The sequence below is a fragment of the Eleutherodactylus coqui genome, chromosome 12 (genome assembly GCF_035609145.1).
Source record: "Eleutherodactylus coqui strain aEleCoq1 chromosome 12, aEleCoq1.hap1, whole genome shotgun sequence".
Classification (NCBI taxonomy): domain Eukaryota; kingdom Metazoa; phylum Chordata; class Amphibia; order Anura; family Eleutherodactylidae; genus Eleutherodactylus; species Eleutherodactylus coqui.
Genome location: NC_089848.1, coordinates 1,478,567 through 1,498,357, shown reverse-complemented (window position 1 = coordinate 1,498,357; position 19,791 = coordinate 1,478,567). Strand labels below are relative to the sequence as shown.

Below are 19,791 nucleotides of genomic sequence, written 5' to 3'. Positions count from 1 at the left end.
GAACGCTGGTCAGGAGGTGCATGGTAGGCCGGGACACACAGATGGATCTACAAGCATCATAGGGAGCAGAGCACGGGTCAGGAGGAGCAGGGTAGGCCAGGACACACAAATGGATCTACAAGCATCGTAGGGAGCTGAGCGCAGGTTAGGAGCCGCATGGTAAGCCAGGATACATGAACAGATCTACAAACATCTTAGAGAGCAGAACACTGGTCAGGAGGTGTACAGAAGGCCAGGATACACAGATGGATCTACAAGCATCGTAGGGAGCAGAGCGCAGGTCAGGAGAAGCATGGTAGGCCGGGATGCACAGACAGATCTACAAGCATCGTAGGGAGCCAGAGCGCAGGTCAGGAGGCATACGGTAGGCCGGGACACAGACAGATCTACAAGTATAGTAATGAGCAGAGGGCGGGTCAGGAGGCGTACGGTGGGCCAGGACACACAGATGGATCTACAAGCATCGCAAAAAGCAGAGCGAGAGTCAGGAGGCGGACGGCAGGCCGGGACACAGATGGATCTACAAGCATCGTAGGGAGCAGAGTTGCGGGTCAGGAGGCGTATGGTAGGCCTGGACACAGATGGATCTACAAGCATCGTAGGGAGCAGAGTGAGTCAGGAGGCGTACGGTAGTCCTGGACACAGATGGATCTACAAGCATCGTAGGGAGCGGAGCGCTGGTCAGGAGCCGCATGGTAAGCCAGGATACATGAACAGATCTACAAGCATCGTAGAGAGCAGAACGCGGGTCAGGAGGTGTACAGAAGGCCAGGCTACACAGATGGATCTACAAGCATTGTAGGGAGCGGAGCGCGGGTCAGGAGGCACATGGTAGGCCAGGATATATGAACAGATCTACAAGCATCGTAGAGAGCACAACGCGGGTCAGGAGGTGTACAGAAGGCCAGGATACACAGATGGATCTACAAGCATCGTAGGGAGCAGAGCGCGGGTCAGGAGGCGGACAGTAGACCGGGACATGGATGGATCTACAAGCATCGTAGGGAGCAGAGCACGGGTCAGGAGGCGTACCATAGGCCGGGACACAGATGGATCTACAAGCATCATAGGGAGCGGAGGGCAGGTCAGGAGGAGCATGGTAGGCTGCTACACATGGCCAGATCTACAAGCATCGTAGGAAGCAGAACGCGGGTCAGGAGGCGAACCGTAGGCCAGGACATAGATGGATCTACAAGCATCGTAGGAAGCAGAGCACAGATCAGGAGGCGTATGGTAGGCCAGGACACAGATGGATCTACAGGCATCATAGGGAGCGGAGCGCAGGTCAGGAGGAGCATGGTAGGCCGATACACACAGCCAGATCTACAAGCATTGTAGGGAGCAGAGCGTAGGTCAGGAGTCAGGAGGTGTACGGTAGGCCGGGACACATGGGCAGATCTACAAGCATCATAGGGAGCAGAGTGTGGGTCAGGAGGAGTTTGGTAGGCCGGGACACAGCCAGATCTACATGTAACTAAAATATGAATGCTTTGAGAACTGTATACAATAGACACAATGTGCGCCGGTACTATAGGGCCTCCCTTACACATGCCTTGTGGCAAGTGCCCCGATTTTACCTTCGCTTTTGGCCCCAGGGAGCTTCGGCCAACATCATTGATTAGGTGCGCTGAAAAAAATAGAACAGACAACGCTCAAAAAAAAAATTAAAAAAACGGGGTGCTGGAAAGCGGTCCCACTGAAGACAACGGGAAGATTATACCGCTATACGCCTGTGAAGGAGGAGGCCTTAATGTGCAAATCACTTTATTTACCCTAAAAGGTCTCTTGCTGAAAAATTATCCAAGGTGCTGGCCACTATTGAAGTCTATGAGGGGAGAGGGAGGGAAGGAAATCACAGAAGCAGACAGCAAGTGGAGAATTTCCATTTGTTTCCATCTACCTTGCTTTGTACCACTGTCCCAACATGACGCGTTACAGACGGGGAGCAGAAGCTGCCGTTTTCTGTACAGTGTAGAGAACACCGGATCCCCCACCAACTCAGATACGGACCGCAGCGGGGGAAGTGGTGAACAATGCCAGCTCCAGCCAATAACTAAGGGGGAACAGTTTCTGGCCATCTGAAGAGGCGGTACATCTGGAGGCACACCGGAATTTTCCCCTTTTAGTCCGCTTTTGCATTGAGCGCCATAGTTTTCCATGTTGAGGTAGTGGTATACGGCGTGTTCACATGCAGCAGATTCCACTCATGGTTACTTTAGTCTCTGGCAGAGCTGATCTGGGTCTGCTGCACCATGTGGAGGGTCACCATTAATCCCTGGACAATAGAGGAAGCTACAGCGCCTCATCGAGGGCCACGCTGGAGCTTCAAGCCAGCATGGGACTACTCAGCGCGCCACACAGCGGGGCACCCACTGTTAATCCTATAAACTAAGCCAATGGGCTGAAAGTCAGAGAGTCGCTATGAAGGGACCATCACCAAGTTCACGCTGTGCAAGCCACAGGCAGCTTGTACCCTAGACAGCCATGCACAGCGCCCCATGTAGGTCTAATTCAGAAGTGCCACAGCGTTTCAGGCTTTCTGCATTCTCCTTTCACAGTACATAGCACTCATTGAACTCTATGTACAAGGAAGTGAAAGGGTTTCTTCCACTACGCAAGTTGGCAGTCATGTGACTGCTGGGATCCCCTGGCACAGCAAAGCAACAGGTCCAAGCACAGCCAGATCAGCTCTGCCAGCGACTGATGTCACTACAGGGGAGGTTTCTCCCTGTAACTGGGGCTCCTATGGACACCCCAACTACTCTGGGAAAGTGCCCCCAAAAAATTACAGCATATATACATAAGAAAAACAAAGCCGACACCAACCAAAACAGCCGCTGTATGCACCCCGTAATCCAAAACCATATATATATATATCTCAAATCGTTCGAAACAAGACAAGGAACCCGTTCCCATACTTTATTTTAGCATAAATATACCAACAAAACACAAAGATAGAATGGTTTACCCCCAATAACACTACAAAGTCAGTCCGTGAAAAAGATATAAAAAAAAAAAATGAGCCCTATATGTCATATGGGGGGGGGGGGGGGGGGGGGGGGGGGGGGAGGCAGTTAAACCCCCACATGGGTAAGGAGTGTCTGGTCCTTAAGGGGTTAAAGGTAACACTTTTGCCCCCAATCGGCCTCTTCTAGGCAGTCATTACTAGTTGTCACTCACTTCTCTAGCGGATCATATAAGTTTTTCCTTTAAACTTTCAAACTAGCAACAAGTTTAGTTGCCCATCAGCTGAGGGTGACTGAGGTGGCAAGGAGGTGGGGTTACACATGGAATATGTCGCTACTCACCGTGTGGCCGGCCGGCGGCACCTTTATGCCTCGTTGCTTCTGTATCCAGCGAAGACCCATCAGCTTCTGACGGCTTCCTCATCTGAACAGCCGGGAGTTCCCAAAACCTGTTAGTTGACACAAGGCCGTCCTACGAACAGTTCAGGGGCGACTGCAGTCCTGTGGGACCCCCACGAGGCCAGTGCTTCTCTAGTGTTGCCTGCGGCCTGTAGGGGGCGCTCCAGAGAACGGCAGGCTTTGCCTAAACACTTCATTCCAAATATCCATCTAAAGCAAACTGAATTTTGGTGCGTTTTGCTGACCGACGCCACCGCTGGGTTCCAACTAGGTTCAGATTTACACATGGTTGTTTATAATGGGCACCGGGGAATGCAAAGACTACATCTCCCAGCATGCCACACTGCAAGTTATACAATAGGAAGGCCATGAGCCGGTCTGACCAGTGAGACAGCGGAGCGCGCAGGTCGTAACTGCTGTGTAGCAATGAAGTACGTAAGTAGGGAGACCGCAGGTGGAGCAACGTCTCCGCAGCTTCGTAAAACAAGTCACAACATTACAAAATTACATGTTATGGCCTTGTGAAGCTTAGAGCTGGCACCGAACACCCCGTTACACACAACAGAAGTTTATGTCCTGGCTGCCTGGTACATAAGGCAAGAGGATTGAAGCTTGTGTCCCGCGCGGGCCTCCGCTCCTGCAAGGATCAGAGAAAATAGTCGACATTCACATGAGCTTGCGAGCATTTGATCGTTAGGATAATGCAATATCCTGGTATTGCATTAGAGTGTTCCCAATGCAGCGCATCAATACAGGCCACAGGCACTTTGCTACATTCATTCATGGCAGCGCGAGTGCTGATGGCAGGTACAAGCCACGCACTGTGTACCGCACATCCTTCTGCGTAAAGGTGAAGCCGTCCACACCCCTCTGACCCCGCAATATTGATTCACAATAGTGGCCGATACAGGGGGTCGTCGCAGCTGACGGGGGTGGACTCTACTCCGAATGATGAACTGGATGCTGTCTTAAAGGGGTTGGACGAAGATCACGGTTTACAGGGTGGGCATCAGTGTATCTTGATGCCCCCTGTACCTGATTGGCTGCACCCATGGCTGCTTTGCAGGTCCTGGAAGCCCACTATGTATGTATTACAGATTAGTACCTTGGCTCCTGCTGCTGCCACACATCCATGTGGAAATGCCTTCTCTGCCGGTGTCCCACTATGCGGCAAAATGGGGGGGGGGGGGGCTTAGCGGCGACAGCAAGGAGGGCACAGCATGCTCAAGGCAGTTTTATTGCAGAGGGCCACAAGCCATCGAGGCCGGCAGCATGGACAACACAGCGCTTGGCCCAGAAACACTCACAGGTGGCGGCCGGAGACACAAGGGATAAGGACACTAGGATGACAGCAGCGACGGACGGGCACAACGCACTGCAACCCCCATCTATGTAGCAGATCACCGCCAGCTGCATGGAGCCTCACAGGCGGCCACAGACTGCTGAGATCCCACTGCAGCGCAGAACTGAGTACAGTGAAGCGGGTGCAGGACAAATACACTAATACCTACAGGGTGTGAGCCGGCTTGCTGGTCAGTCCCAGTGCAGAGATCCAGCTGATAGCGGTCCTGTGCCCCCCATCCTTGCCACAGGCTTACTGCCCCCCCTCCGCCCCTTGCCCCCAAGCGGCTGGCGCTGTGCATGGGGGACAACTTGTAGTCTTGGTAGAACTGCCTTACAGAGGCCGAGCAATGCGATATGGGATCTGTCGGAGACCCCCTGATGGCAGTGCTGGGGTCTTGTATCACCGCGGCCCCCAGGGTTTTGTTGGTTCTGCTATATGAATGTATCAGAAAGCTCCTAAAGGTTACTGGCCTACAGTTACAAGTCACTTAAGTCACTGAAGGAAAAAAAAAAAAAAAAGAACTTTCTTCTATGATAGCCAGCGTGAAAATGAGCAAAACTGCACTTTGCCAAAAAGGTTTGGGTGAACCCAATTCTAGCCCCAATCTCCAGAAGGATGTTGTACGAGAAGCTGTCTGCCATGAGTGAAGAGCGCACGGAGAGTTTCAGGGCCCTCACGACCTGGCAGGGACCCACTTCCGTTTCTCAGGGCCAATCCCTCTCCAGTGGACCAGATACTGTACCAAGCCCTGAACCCATCTGGCGTCAACAATTCTCTCCACCTCAAATTATAATTCTCCTTGCAACAGCATAGAAGAGGGTGGTTCATGGGTGGGCAAAACCGGAGTCACATGTCTTTAGCAGGTTTTTATGCTGTTGTGGATCTTCCAAGATACTTTATATGCCACCGGATTAACCACCTGAGAGATAATAAATGGACCAACAAAACGGAGAGACTGTTTTAAGGACGGAACCTTAAGTTTCAAATTCTTGGAAGATAGTAACACCTGCTCCCCAACCACAAACGGTGCAGAAATAGTGCGTCTCTTATTACCCTGCCCAAGCAATCTCTCCTGAGAACCCTGTAGGTGCTTTCAAACCTGGGCCCAAAACTGTGCACAGTTCATCAATAGACACATCAGCAGACAGTGTAAGTAACGGAAGGAGTAGAGAATGTAAACCGGGGATGGAAACCATAATTACAGAAAAACTGACGCTTGTGAAGCCAAGTTAACATGGTTATTGATTGCAAATTCATCGAGAGGTAAGTAGTTGACCCACAGAAACTGATCGGAGATAGTCGCAGGTACTGGGTCAATTCTTGAGGTGTTCAGTTTGTCCGTTGGACTCAGGATGGAATGCCGACGAAAAAGAGATTAATATTTAGATTTTTGCAGAAAGCTCGCCAGAAGCAAGCATCAAAAACTCTACCCCCCTATTCGAGACAATATCCTCCGGGATCCCATGCAGTCAAACCACCTCCTTGATAAACATTTCAGATAATTTGGCATTAGGTAGCTTGCCTAGTGGAACGAAATGTGACATCTTGGTGAAACGATCAACTATGACCCAAATGACTGTTCCCAAGCGAGGAAGGCAAATCAGTTATAAAATCCATGGACAAATGGGACCATGGCCTGGACGAAATAGGCAAGGGGAGAAGAGGGCCCGCAGGACGTCTGAGATTCTTCCCCCTGGTGCAAACAGAGCATGAGGACACAAACACCCATACATCCAAGGTTGGAGGAGACAGCAGCGAGAACCACCCTGGGGGAGAGAATACCCTCAGGCTCAGCGCAGCAGGTTCCAGGGTACCAAAACTCTTAGACAAGGCATCTGCTTTAAGACTTTGAGCCGGTCTATAAGTCACCACAAAATTGAACCATGAGAAGAACAATGGGCTTGTCAGGCATTTAACCTCTCGGCAGAGTCTAAACAGATGAGAGTTCTTATGGTCTGTGAGAACAGTAATCTGGTGGAGTGCTCCTTCCAGAAAGTGCCTCCATTCCTCAAACGCCCATTTAATAGCTAATAATTCCCGATTGCCTATGTCGTAATTTCGTTTCGTAGACGAAACTTTCTTGGAGAAATAAGCACAAGGTCTAAGGTTAGTGAGTGTGGAGGTACCCCTAAAAAGTACTGCTCCAACTCCAAACTCTGAGGAGTCTACCTACACCACAGACAGGATAGGTCAGGTAGGACAAGAACAGGCGCTGAAGAGAAAGCAGCCTTTTGGGTAGCGAAAGCAGCAATAGCATCATAGGACCAAGAACTCACATCCGCCCCCTTTCTGGTGAGATCAGTTAAAGGCTTAGCTACCACTGAGAAGTTCTTAATGAATTTACGATAGTAGAGAACCCAGGGAAGCGCTGCAATGAGCCCATTCCGTGATTGCTTTTACCTCTACTGGATCCATCTGAATATCACAAGGTGTAATGATATACCCCAAGAAGGATATTTTCTGGACATCAAAAACACTTAAAAGTAGTGCACAGTTTGTTTACCCTTAGGCGAGTCAGCACAGTTTGTACATGGACACAGTGTGCTTCCCAGTCAGCGGAGATGTCATTCAGGTATACCACCACGAAGACACCCATGATATCCTGGAAGATGGAATTCATGAACCCTTGAAAAATAGCAGGGAAATTGCATAAACAGGTACTCAAAATGCCCAAGAGGTGTATTAAAGGCAGTCTTCCACTCATCCCCTTCCCGTATACGGATTAGGTTATAGGCTCCCCTCAAGTCAAGCTTAGAGAACCACTGGGCCCTGGAGCCCTGATTGAGGAGGTTGGGGGTTGAGAGGAAGTACGAATTGGTTTCTGACGGTTCTCTTATTTAGCGCCTGGTAATCAATACAGGGTCGGAGACCCCCCGTCCTTCTCAACGAAGAAAAACCCGGCGCCCACCAGAGACTCTCTTCCCCTTGACCAAACTGTCCTGAATATAGTCCTTTACAGATTCCCTCTCCGGAACAGTTACGTTGTAGATCCGACCCTTAGGAAGTTTGGCACCTGGGATCAAGTTGCTCTTGCAATCAAATTCTCGATGGGGAGGCAATTCTTCAGATAATGGTTTGGAAAACACGCCAGCAAAATCAGAGATATAGTCTGGTAACTCAACACCCTCCACAATAGAGATATCCAAATTCACCAGCCTAGTGTGTGATTGGTACACCTTGAACCCCACTTGACCAATTCCAACATGTCCCAATCAATAACGAAATTGTGTTCCCTTAACCAAGGGAGCCCTAAGACTATGTTCACAGGCATACACTACCGTTCAAAAGTTTGGGGTCACATTGAAATGTCCTTATTTTTGAAGGAAAAGCACTGTACTTTTCAATGAAGATAACTTTAAACAAATGCACTCTATACATTGCTAATGTGGTAAATGACTATTCTAGCTGCAAATGCCTGTTTTTTTGTGCAATATCTACAAAGGTGAATAGAGGCCCATTTCCAGCAACTATCACTCCAGTGTTCTAATGGTACAATGTGTTTGCTCATTGGCTCAGAAGGCTAATTGATGATTAGAAAACCCTTGTGCAATCATGTTCACACATCTGAAAACAGTCTAGCTTGTTACAGAAGCTACAAAACTGACCTTCCTGTGAGCAGATTGAGTTTCTGGAGCATCACATTTGTGGGGTCAATTAAACGCTCAAAATGGCCAGAAAAAGAGAACTTTCATCTGAAACTCGACAGTCTATTCTTGTTCTTAGAAATGAAGGCTATTCCATGCGAGAAATTGCTAAGAAATTGAAGATTTCCTACAACGGTGTGTACTACTCCCTTCAGAGGACAGCACAAACAGGCTCTAACCAGAGTAGAAAAAGAAGTGGGAGGCCGCGTTGCACAACTAAGCAAGAAGATAAGTACATTAGAGTCTCTAGTTTGAGAAACAGACGCCTCACAGGTACCCAACTGGCATCTTCATTAAATAGTACCCGCAAAACACCAGTGTCAACATCTACAGTGAAGAGGCGGCTGCGGGATTTTGGGCTTCAGGGCAGAGTGGCAAAGAAAAAGCCATATCTGAGACTGGCCAATAAAAGAAAAAGATTAAGATGGGCAAAAGAACACAGACATTGGACAGAGGAAGACTGGAAAAAAGTGTTGTGGACGGATGAATCCAAGTTTGAGGTGTTTGGATCACAAAGAAGAACGTTTGTGAGACGCAGAACAAATGAAAAGATGCTGGAAGAATGCCTGACGCCATCTGTTAAGCATGGTGGAGGTAATGTGATGGTCTGGGGTTGCTTTGGTGCTGGTAAGGTGGGAGATTTGCACAGGGTAAAAGGGATTCTGAATAAGGAAGGCTATCACTCCATTTGGCAACGCCATGCCATACCCAGTGGACAGCGCTTGATTGGAACCAATTTCATCCTACAACAGGACAATGACCCTAAACACACCTCCAAATTGTGCAAGAACTCTTTACAGCAGAAGCAGGCAGCTGGTATTCTATCGGTAATGGAGTGGCCAGCGCAGTCACCAGATCTGAACCCCATTGAGCTGTTGTGGGAGCAGCTTGACCGTATGGTACGCCAGAAGTGCCCATCCAACCAATCCAACTTGTGGGAGATGCTTCTAGAAGCGTGGGGTGCAATTTCACAAGCTTACCTCAACCAATTAACAGCTAGAATGTCAAAGGTGTGCAATGCTGGAATTGCTGCAAAAGGAGGATTCTTTGACGAAAGCAAAGTTTGATGTAAAAACAATGTTATTTCACTTACAAATCATTATTTCTAACCTTGTCAATGTCTTGGCTCTATTGTCTATTCATTTCACAACGCATGGTGGTGAATAAGTGTGACTTTTCATGGAAAACACAAAATTGTTTGGGTGACCCCAAACTTTTGAACGGTAGTGTAGAAGTGTGCAAAACTCTGTATGCAAGACTCCTATAGTAAATTTTAACTCTGGGATAACAAGGGCAGCACGTAACTGAGTAGAATCTACTCCAGAGATCTGAATCCGAGGATCCAGACATACAAAAGGAATCACAAATCTGAGCCACAAAAAAAAAAAAAAAAAAAAGAAGTGGCCCCGGAGTCAACAAAAGCTCACCCTGTACGAGAGAGAGGAAGAAATTCTAAGGCGCCAGACAAGAACATCTTAGACACAACTGGGAGTACTGGAGCTCCTAGACAGTCCTCCTGACAACTGACTAGGAGTGGAAGTTTTTCCGTCCGCGGTCCTTTCCCACAGACAGCAATCCGATGACCAGTCTCTACACAATACAAACACAGGTGGTTCTTTAATCGGTATTCCCGTCGCTGTTCAGGTGATATCGTACCCAACTCCAGGGGGTTCAGCGGATGAAGTCGTTTGGTTTCCAGAAGAGGTGGCTGGACCGGAGTGGTCCTAGCAGAGTGTCTGGCCCTCAGTCAGCGATCAGCTCAAATAGTTAGTGACATGGCTTGCTCCAGGGTTTGAGGCTCTGGATGTGCAACCAGCAGATCCTTAAGGCCTTCAGAAAGGCCAGTCAAGAACAAGTCCTTGGGGGCAGAGTCGTTCCACCCCGACTGTGCAGTGCTGTCTGAACGGGGAGCAGTAGTCCGCCACTTTCCGACCCTGTTGCAAGGATAACACATAAGCAGCCCGGTCGGGTTAGTCCTAGATCTGACCCAGAGTAGAGGGAAAAAAAAAAAAATGTCTAAAGACTATCGTATGGGGGAGTCAGAGGGTAAGGAGAAAGCCAATTTTGAGGGTCTCCACTCAGGTTGGGGGGGGGGAAAAAAAAAAAAAAAAAAAAAAAAAAAAAAAAAATCACAATTCTCACTCTCTAGTACTAAGTGCCAGAAGAGAGGGGACGCAGGTCAAAATACAGCTTACAGCCTTCACGAAAGGCAATAAAAAGATTTAAAAAAAATATATATAAATAAGCACCGTCTCCTCTCACCAGAAAAAAACATCAGGCAGCGCAGCCCAGAAAAGGTCACTGGAACCACGAGAGGCTGACCCTGAGGTGGAGATGCCTGTTCCCAGTACTGCAAGCAGGTGGTTAGGTCCTGCACCAGGTTAGTCAGGGCCTGGACCTGGTTTGCCAAGACAGACACGGTCTTCATAGATGGAATAAATGTAGCCAGTCAGATATAGTATGAACTTTTTTGGGCCAGTGCAACTGTCAGTGGGCTAGGGTCCGGGTAACTGGAAGACCCTGAAGATTACCTGCAACCCCTGTCCCTACCTACTTGCCCCCTAAACTAGGCCCTAGGGCAACAACTGGGAGACAGTCCCTAACCTCACTAGGGATGCGGGGCAGTAGTCAGACTTACAGACAAACAAGGTACGTCTGGCAATCCGGGTGGGCAACAGAGAACAACAGTACAAGGTGTCAGGCGAAGGCAAAGTCAGGTCCACAGCAAGTGGGTCAAAAGCTGGGAAAACAATCCAATAACGCGGGTGTAGCTGGAGACCAGCACTGGCAGGGATGAGGAGAAACTGAGTTCAAATGCTGTCAGAACTCCCGTCCCGGCGGCTGATTGGGGCAGGGAGCCTGACCGCAACAGGACCAAATTAGATGCTGGAGAATAGCCCCCGGCGCCTGCAGCGACAGAGCAGAGCACAAGTGCCCCAGAGTCATGGCAACGGGGACATGCGCAGACAGAGCCGGCATCCAGGGGAGGTCACCAAGACTGGCCTCCCCTGCGCCGCACCCCAGCAGCCTGGGTGATAGGACTGATGGTGTGGGCACGGAGACCCTGAGAGCCGCCGGTCCAGACAGTTTTCTTAGGACCTGGTTGCCCTGGGCCATGTATAGGACTATCCCAGGGCTGCCCCGGATGCCAGCTTCTAGGTGAAGCGGTGCGGATGTGTGATTGGGGATGGGGGAGAAGAGATGGTTGACTAGGAGTGCTACCAATATGTCACTATCTTGGATGGAATATTACACGGAGGCATTGTTTGTGATTTTATTCTGTTTATGTAACAATTTCTCTAAACAGAAGATTCCGCGAGGGGCGCAAATCTGCACTCAGGTCTAACAAAACTTCAATAAAAACCTTTGGAACTAAATCTGACAGCAGCATTCAAATCCCCCGCCTGACGTTTGTGGATCCCACAACCCGTATCCCATGAGCCCTCACACAACGGTCGACGAAAACAAAATGTTAAAAAAGTTATTGCGGTCAGAAGTTGGCAACAGGAAATTTAAAAAAAAATTAAGTATCTTTAAAAAAATAAGTAGAGGGGAAAAAAAAAAAAAACCACACACATGAGTTTGGCATTGTAGCAATCGTACCGACCCACAGAATAAAGTCATCGGGGCATTTTTGCTGCAGTTTGTGCGCTGTAGAAACAAGATTCACTCAAAAGATGGCAGAATTTGGTTTTTCCCCCACTTAGAATTGGTTTTAAATTTCAGTACATTAAATAGCAGCACTGAAAAAAAACACCACTCATCCCCCAAAAACCACCCCTCCCCCGCTGCATTGCCTCAGTGCCCCTGCAGTGGTCTAGACTGCTCCGGTCCTGGAAGCTACTGCAGCGGTTACCTGCCGAGGCCAGCGATTGACCAGGTAAAGCCAACATGTGAGCACTGTAGAAGCTTCTGGGACATTTGAAAGGAGAGTTGTGGTTTTCAAATCTCTTTAATTCCTTATTTGCCTTCAAGAAAAGGGATTTTAAAAACCCTCGTGCCCGCGCGCCATTTTCATTATTTCCAGGATGAATTTCTGCCAGCAAGAAAACATGCAAAAAAATAAGCAGTGGAAATGCCGCAAAAAAGTGGAAAGTCAATCAAAGAGGATCCCGCAAACGTGAAGCTCGCAACACAAGTCTCGCACAGTTTTCTTGGCTGTGTGAAAGCAGCCCTGGTTGACCGACAGCAAACTCACTTCCATCAGGCCGTTACTGGTTTTTCTTGACCTTGCAGTTGACCGTATGCCGCCCGCAACCAGAAGAGCCCGTTAATGTTTGTGTATACCGGCAGATGACTGACCGCTGTATATACAGACATGTGGGCAGAGCTTGTACGAGGGGCTACTGATAAGTCTTTGGCTTTACCCAGAAACAAACGAGATAAAAGAGGAAACTTTCCACTGATGCCAACACACTTCTTACATCGGGATTCCAAGTTCTGTAAGCCTTGCAAAAAGAAGGATTTCGGTTGTGCCCCTAACCAGTCATCCGTAGCAGCCATGGCATCAGGAATGGAGTGACATTTGGTCCCCTTGAGGTGTTTCTTCAGGTTTGGAAACAGATGATAGTCGGAGGGAGCTAGATCTGGTGAATAAGGTGGGTGGTCAACCAGATGGAAGCCTAGCTTCACCAGTTTTGCCGTGGTCACTTGTGCCGTGTGAGCGGAGGCGTTGTCTTGTAGGAACAAGATTCCTTTGGACAGATTGCCGTACCTTTTGGCCTTCAGAGCTGCCTTCAATTGGTCCAAAAGTTCAATGTAATACCTTGCATTGATGGTGCAACCATTGTAAAGATAGTTCACTAGCAGCAGCCCTCCGTATCCCAGAACACAGACACCATCACCTTAGTGGCCGAGAACCACTGCGCCTCCACTCTGACTGCTCCTTGGTTTCAGGGTCATACAAATAAATCCAGGTCTCATCCATGGTGACCAGTCGATCCAGGAAGTTCTTATCAGTCCGGAAACGCTGACAAATGGACCGGGAAGTTGTCACTCCATGCTCTTCTGATCAGTTGTCACTCCATGCTCTTCTGATCTGTTGTCAGACATTTGGGGACCCACTTTGCAGATGGCTTCTTCATGGATAATGACAAATACGTTCACCAGAAATCCCCATGATGTCGGCTATTCCTGCAGCCGGCCGATTCTCCAGTAGGAGGTTGTGCGCAGCATCGGCGATCTCCGGAACAACAACGTCTCTCGGTCGTCCAGGACGTTCCTCATCATTGGCGCTGAAGTGGCACCCAGTTCATAACTGTAGAATATGAAGGGCATTGATCCCCCAATGTCTGCCACATATCACCATGAAGATCCTGCGCTGACTATCACTCCTCTGCTCTCATTGGCTGTGAATATCGCCTTAGACTCCGCCATTTTGTTTTCCCGCGTGCCGAGATCACTGTTGCCATAAGCTACAAACACATATATTAGACACAAGGCTTTCATGTGATGGAACATCCGTTACCAGAGAAACAGAAAAAGAACAATGCCAAAGACTTATCAGCACCCCCTCGTATACACGATCATCACCCCACCGGCCGTGTATGTTCAGTTACTCTCAACCAGGGTAGCAGACGGGACCAGACAGGTTCTCTTTGGAGGGGTTACTGGACAACATGCCCCCCTGTTAAAGTGAGAAGCAGCGGTACTTGCCTGCTCTGTGCCACAGCAATCCAGCATTTGTTGTGACAGATGTCTCCACCAGACTGGGTACCTCTTAGTATTTGTGAGGTCGGCAATCATGCTGTAGGCAGTCGGCCGCTCACACAAACAGGTGTGGAATTTCTATTGTGGAAGGAGTCGGCGTCCGCAGCAACGGCATCGCAAGGTACGCAAGACTGCTTGTTCCTTCACCAGCGGAAAGGAACTGCGTGTTCAGTGAGCAGAGGAGAACAATCGCAGCACGCGCTCTACTGCTCTGGACTCTGTGTGGACGGCCTCCATTGAAGTCAACGGATGCTATATGAGCCGCAGCCCATCCACAATGGACACGGCCGATAGGCTGAGGGACCTGCATCAGTGCCTGGCAATTACACAGGGGGAAAAAACAAAAAAACAAAACCTGTGCTGCACACGACTGATGGCGAGCTTCTGCGGTACAGAAATAACCGGTATGCCAGCAGGTAACTAGTGGGTCTGAGGTCAGGGCTTGGTGCGGACCCCCAGGTTCATCGGGTCTATGATGTCACTGTGCTGCGGCTACAGAGGCCCTGCACATCTGACCCCAGTGGCAAGCACCGTCTCAAGGTTGTACAATGTAGCAGTTAGTGCTTTCATTATGCAGCTGCCGCCCAGCATACAACGTTACCGCCGGCAGCTGCTCCTTTCTATCCGAATCTCCCAGGATGGAAACATGTTTTCACCAGAGTGGCCCGTTAACTGGAAATAAGGTACCAAACCTGACAAACTGCCCCATTCATGTTTAACGGCAAACCCCATGCAGCATTCTGGGCACCTGCAGCCATTGCTGCAGCAGTCCCCCCCCCCCCCCCCTGCAGCCTCCCACCCCCCTTAACCCCACCCTAGGCCAGACATTACAGCTCCCCAACTACTATGACAGAGGCTCCGACAAGGCTGTGGTGTCGGCGTCACATTTCTTGGTGAATTAGCCGTTCTTCCTGGTAGATGGCACTTGGATCAGGATGATCTAGCGGAGTGTAGGAAGCCCACAAGTGGCAGAGGTGGCATCCTGTGAGTGCCAGTCACCCAGCTCTTCAGTATGGCCAATGTTACCAGCGTCTTCCTACGGAGAGTTCATGGCTGTGCACTTGGCTTTATGCATATGTTCTTCCCTTGCACTCAGGATGGGGGGGGGGGGGGGTCACATACTTTCAGTGCACCAGTTTGAGGCAACTACTGCTATGGTAAATGAGCAGACAACTCTTGTATAATGTATTACATTCCGCTCGCCCCCGACTTCTTGTGAACCTTTTCCTTAAAGGAGATGTCCCGAGGCAGCAAGTGGGGTTATACACTTCTGTATGGCCATAATAATGCACTTTGTAATATACATTGTGCATTAATTATGAGCCATACAGAAGTTATAAAAAGTTTTTTACTTACCTGCTCCGTTGCTAGCGTCCTCGTCTCCATGGTGCCGACTAATTTTTGGCCTCCGATGGCCAAATTAGCCGCGCTTGCGCAGTCCGGGTCTTCTGCTGTTCTCTATGGGGCTCCGTGTAGCTCCGTGTAGCTCCGCCCCGTCACGTGCCGATTCCAGCCAATCAGGAGGCTGGAATCGGCAGTGGACCGCACAGAAGAGCTGCGGTCCACGAAGATAGAGGATCCCGGCGGCCATCTTCAGCGGTAAGTATTGAAGTCACCGGACCGCCGGGATTCAGGTAAGCGCTGTGCGGGTGGTTTTTTTAACCCCTGCATCGGGGTTGTCTCGCGCCGAACGGGGGGGGGGTTTAAAAAAAAAAAAACCCGTTTCGGCGCGGGACATCTCCTTTAACGTGTCCTTAAGCCTCAAGGGATGGGTGAAAACTGATCAATCATTCGGGGGTCAAAAGAATCCTGAGGATGGGGGTCCCGAGTCCTCCCTGTTTCAGATTGAGTTAGTCTGCATGTGCAGTGGCGGCTCCATTCCACTCCATGGCGCAGACAGATAGCCAAGGGCTGTGCTTGTTATCTGCCTGCCCCACTAAAGTGACGAGTGGTGCCACTCCATGCCAGTGGGGCAGGCAGCCTGCTGTGGTTCCCATGGGAACAAAATCCTGTTCTTTGCAATATGTATGTGGCAAAACCCATGCCGTGTGAACTAAGCAGCCAGGACAACCGGACATGCCATCATGTGAACCAGGCAATAAGTGGACACCAACTGCAGCTCAGTCAATAGGCAGGCACTCAGTCCTTCTAATACACTTGCATTACATTTCTGCAGTGTGAATGAAGTAGCTGCCACTAGGGGGCTCCCTTCCAGCAGCCTTGCAATCCATTGCCGATAGACATCTCGCTTCTCTAGTAACAGGGACATTCAGACACCGCTAGTTACTGCATGCGGGTGTTCAGAGGCGGCTTGCAGCTGATTGGAGCAGGGCATGCAAGGCAGGATGGGACGTACTGCCACTAGAGTACTGGCCGAATGACTGTTCAACAGCCCCTTCCCCCACACGACTCCCTGCATGTGGACTGCAAACAGCAGAAAAGCTGGAAACCGAGTCCATAGAAGCTCAAACTTGGTGCAAGCAGCAACCAGTGACGGCCGGGCCGCTTTTGATTTTTTACCCTTAACCCCTTAGGCCGCCTGCACACGGGCGGAAATCCCGCCGCGGGATTTCCGCCACTGAAAGTTTGCATAGGAGTGCATTACAATACGCACTCCTATGCAGACGGCCGCGGTTTGGCCGCGCGAAATCTCGCGCGGCATGTCCTATTTTTGTGCGGGGCTCGCACTCACCCGGCCGCCAGATCCGGTCTGCGCATGCGCCGGCTGCGCGGCAGCCGGCACATGAAAGAGTCGGGGCCGCCAGGCGCGGGTGAGTACGCGCTCGTCCCTGCAGGCTCTCGGGTCGGGTCCCGCGGCGAGAATTCTCACTGCCGGATCCGACCCGCTCGTGTGCAGGCGGCCTTAGTGACAAAGCTTTTTTGTTCCCCCCACCCCATCATCGTCCCCCCCATCCTTAAAAAAAAATTGTAACTCTTATTTACCCGTCGCTGTCTGCGGGTTGTTTTTTGCGGGACGAGTTGTGTTTTTCACTGGTGCCATTTAATGTACCATAGAATGTACTGAAAACATTGCGCCATCGCTCGCTGCGTCCTGTTTCTACGGCGCACAGACCCGCTGGCTTTCCTCTACGGGTCGGCACGATTACTGCGACACCGAACCTTTATGGATTTCTAATTCTTTATTTTGTCTCCATATCCTGCGCACAATACCCTTTTTATTTCCTGCGGACAGTTGTGCGCGGGCTCACTTTGTGCGCGGCGTCCTGTAGTTTCCATTGGTACCATTTTTGAATATATACAACTTTTTGATCACTTTTTATTACATTTTTTTTTCTTGGAGATGGGACAACCAAAAAAGTGCATTTCTGGCATTTATTTTTCCTTGGACGCCGTTGACCATGCGCGGTAAATAATGCGCTACTTTAATAGATCGGACCTTTACGGATGCAGCGATAAGACAGATACATGAGACGCCGGACTTCATACAGCGCCCCCTGGTGGCCCACAGAAGGGTTTAATGCACCCTGTGATGTCCTGCATCTGGAGGCAACACCGCAGCGGGACTCTGAGGGCACCTTTACATGGCACGACTGATGGGCACACAGGCGCCCCACGTACTACAGCACAACTATCGCTTTACACAGGAGCAATAGCCTTGAAGTGAATGGAGGCGGAGCGGTGGGGGAGTATTCCAGCTGCCTCCATTCACAGTAAACGCGCACTGGAGGCGCACGCGTGACAACCCCCGCGCGCTGGAGGCAGGCGCGGGCGCTGGTAGCCCGTTGATTCACCATGCAGACCGGCCCGTAGGCCACATGTGACGTCACCGCAGCTCGTCCCATCCTGCTGCGTAAGATACGGGTTATGTGCGTCACGCCCGGGGGTCCTGGAGCCCCCGACATACAAGGCCTTACACCGAGGTCCGCGCTCGTCACTGCTTTATGTGTCACTCTTCCATATATTATACTTCTATTAACACCTTAGTGTCCAGCCCGACATCGGATCCCGATCATTAACCCCTTCCACACCAAGGTCAACAGCAGCCTTGGCATGTAGACAGTTCTGTCACCCGTTTGCCGGCGGGTAGCAGGTCTGCCATGCCAGACAGTCTACGAGACCCTGCGGTAGAGTACCAGGGGGGCCGGTAGAACATATTCTGGGGGGCCACTATACAGAAACACCAGTCCACCACATTATATAATGCGCTCACATACGGGGTTAACCGTCCGCACAGCGTCCCGTACTTCACCTGAGCTGAAGGAGTTGGCTGGCAGCGCCGACCGTCCCCTGGCAGACCGTCCCCTGGCAGACCGTCCCCTGCCCGCAGCAACACGCTTGTTGTGAGCCTCACCTCTCACATGGCTCTTGTATACTTCATAGCAGCAGGCAGTGCCCTCACCCCCTCCACAGCTGGCACCCCCAGGCAGTGCCCTCCCCCAGCAGTGTCCTCACCCTCCACAGCTGGTACCCCTGGTAGCGCCCTCCACCTCCACAGCTGGCAGTGCCTGGCAATGCCCTCTCCCCCCCAGCTGGCACCCATGGCAGTGCCCTCCTGTGTCTCCAGGCTGCAGGACACGCGGGGCCGCCACCGCTCTCCGCCGACCGCTGTAAACAAGTTGTCCCTCCCGCCTCCCCGCCGCGGCCGGCACACGTGGAGAGGCGGCGGCTGCACGGAGGCCCCGCACTCACCCCCCCGGCCCCGTACCTGCTGCGGCCCGGCAGCCGCTCTCCCAGCTCAGCTGACTCCACGCTCAGGACGGTCCTCCCCGCTCTGGGCCTTATAAACCCTCCTCCTGCCGGCGGCGGCGGGCGGGAGCGAGCGCGGGGGGAGGCGGCGGGGCTGCGCACACCTGGAGGCCCCCAGTGCCGCGGCGGGGCCGGTGTGAACGAGCGCCGTGTCCCCGGGCGATGAGGCTCCTTCACACGGGAGTGCAGAACCCGCGGGCCGCTTCTTCAGGAGTCACTGCTTGTCAGAGTGAATGAGGCCCCCAGCGCCCTGCGAGCTCCGTGCGGTGCGGCCTGCAGGCGTGTCACTAGCGGCAAAACCCATGCAACTCATGGCCAAACGCGCACTGAACGCGTGATTACACGGACGGCCCGCGTGGACGGACATCTCACGATTCTCGTTTGGCGTCGTCCAGGCTGTTTAGACTGCGCTCTTCTCACTAATGGTTCAGTGTCTAAACTGCCCAACAAGTGCGCACGCCCCGCTGATCTTTATGCGAACGGGAAGCGCACGATTCCCACTTGTCGCTCAGCCATTGGTTGCGTTTAAACTGAACGATTATCAGTCACTTTTGCTTATTTGAACAATTTTGTGATCGTAGTAATTCCTCTAATCGCAGCTTTACACAAAACGAAAAATCAGATGGGCAGCACAACAACCGGGGCGCGAACCGCGTCCAAGAAAATCTAAACGTGCCAAGAGAGAAAGCAGACGCAAAGTATGAACAGGCAGAGATGCACGGCAACACGTGAAAACCTGCAGCGGTCACGGCGCACAAGAACGGTCTGACTCGCAGTGGAAGACCTGCGATCATTCGCAGAAAGTAACCACAGAAGATCGCGATGCGGGGAGTATTCCGTGCGGATGTCAGCGGAGGCACAGCGTGTCGTCCGCACGGAAAAAAGATCTCTCCAGCCGACATTCCTGCTTTTCTATCTATTGTCTTCTAAATTTGCGAGTGTTTCCGCCGCTCATAAGTAATGTTAGGGCGCGAGGGCGGCGGAACACTCGCATCTGTTGACTTCAATGGGGCCTGTCTGC

General features: G+C 51.0%; 1 protein-coding gene across 1 annotated transcript in view; it reads right to left on the bottom strand.

Annotated features, from left to right (window-relative positions):
• GRB10 (growth factor receptor bound protein 10) overlaps positions 1-18,908 on the bottom strand; it is a 194,466-nt gene extending 175,558 nt beyond the window's left edge. The window contains exon 1 of the mRNA XM_066585200.1: positions 18,730-18,908. The gene's annotated coding sequence lies outside the window, so the exon portion shown is untranslated. The remainder of the gene's footprint in view (positions 1-18,729) is intronic.
• Positions 18,909-19,791: the final 883 nt, after the last annotated feature.